Source organism: Coturnix japonica, chromosome 4, assembly GCF_054131305.1.
Source record: "Coturnix japonica strain WE chromosome 4, WE-NBRP24, whole genome shotgun sequence".
NCBI classification, from domain to species: domain Eukaryota; kingdom Metazoa; phylum Chordata; class Aves; order Galliformes; family Phasianidae; genus Coturnix; species Coturnix japonica.
The window spans coordinates 78,005,766-78,007,500 of NC_140666.1; positions in this window are offsets into that span (position 1 = coordinate 78,005,766).

Below are 1,735 nucleotides of genomic sequence, written 5' to 3' on the forward strand. Positions count from 1 at the left end.
GGGGAAAGTCATGTGGCTACACCCTTCTGTGCTTCAAAGCACTGGGATGGGATCCAGTGCTGGTTCAGAAGTTCATCTACGCCAAACTGGTTCAACCTGTCTCTGTATCATCATGCCAGCATTGGGCTTTGCCTTCCAGGAAAGTAGATATGATATATATGTGTTTTTAAGCACACTTGGAAAGATTTTATTTGCACTGAGGGTTGTAGTTAAAAATACATTCATTCAATTTATAGCCATATATACAAGGCAAGGGTCTTTTTCCAACCATCCCAGTAGCCAAGAGGCCATTGAACTTCTCTGTTCTGTCTGATACCCAGTATCTGTATCTGATGTAGCAGCCACCCAATGAAACAGCAGACCCAAAACAAGCTGCCTCATGCTGTCCCAACAGATCAACTCATTCATTTCGAAACACTGCAAATACGAGCCCAGTGCCAACCAGGTTTACCAGTGCTCAGGCCTCGGTACATTCAGCTCCTGAGCTTCCAGAGCAGACTGGGAGAGGAGTGAAGCTACGGCACACAGAGGATGGATGGATGGAGTTTCTCAAAGTTGATGATCTCAACAGATGTGACAAATCCATGCTCTGCCCATGCAGCCATGCCACACAGCATTCGGGTGGTGGCAAACACGCGGCATGTTCTCATATGGAATGGGCAAGTAACAGAGCTGGTGTCACGTTAACCCAGACTTAACCTTTAATGGAGGAATTTGCAGCCCACACGCCAGTTTGAAGCTGATGTAAGGCTTATTTTGTGAGGGTATGTAAGAAGTGACCTGAACAGGGTTCGTGTGATTCTTCTGCATGAGAGAGGAGCTGTATTTGTGATGATGGCTTTCTCACATCACTCTGAAGTACAGACTAAATGTCACATCTGACTCATCCACAGGCGTGTTCTGTTGGTTATGGCAGATAATGCACATCTCTCCCAGTGAAACGTGAACATCCCTGTGCATTTTCAAAGCCAAGCACTGAAATATTTTCCATCTCAGGGACAAGCTGTCACTTTGAAGGGCACAGCAGCACAACCTCACCCGATGCGGGTGGGGGCACTCTGCTCTTATTGAAATGCCTTCTGCAACAGCTCAATTAAAGCGCCTCTTCTTTTTACCTTCTCAAGCCAGACACAGCATTTAGGGCACCTCTATCTTGCCACTCCCAGTGCTGGTGGCAAATGCAAAACAGCAGGATGGAAAAGTTTAGTGGGAAGAAAAACGAGTTGCTCCATCTGAAACCAGCAGCTGGGCCTGGAGTGAGTTTATCAAAAGAGCAGCAGGTTGTGGCTCAGACCCTTTGTTTGAAACAGCCCAGCACAGAATGAACTCGGACAAACTTCCCATTAACTCTGTATCTGTCCCCAAGTTCCAGATAAATGACATCAGCAGGCTGTCATGAATCTGTAGCTAAAGTGGATGAGAACTGGATGAGGGACACCCACACCTGAGGACGGGGCAGTGGGATTAGCACAGCCAGGCCCAGCTCTCTCAGAATTATCTTCTCTCCTGCTTCTCCCGCTGGCCCCAGCGCTTCCTCCATCTCTGCAGCACTGCAGAGGTGTTCTGTGCACAGAGCCCACCCAAGGCAGAACTTCAGGCAGACACTGCAGTGGCATTTAGAGCTGCAAGGAGATGAGTTACTGAGCAGCTGAGGATCCACGCGATTAAACGCTAATGAAAGTGGTGACATATAAAAAAAACCCACTGCAAACAGCAGGAGTGAAAATGTGAGAGC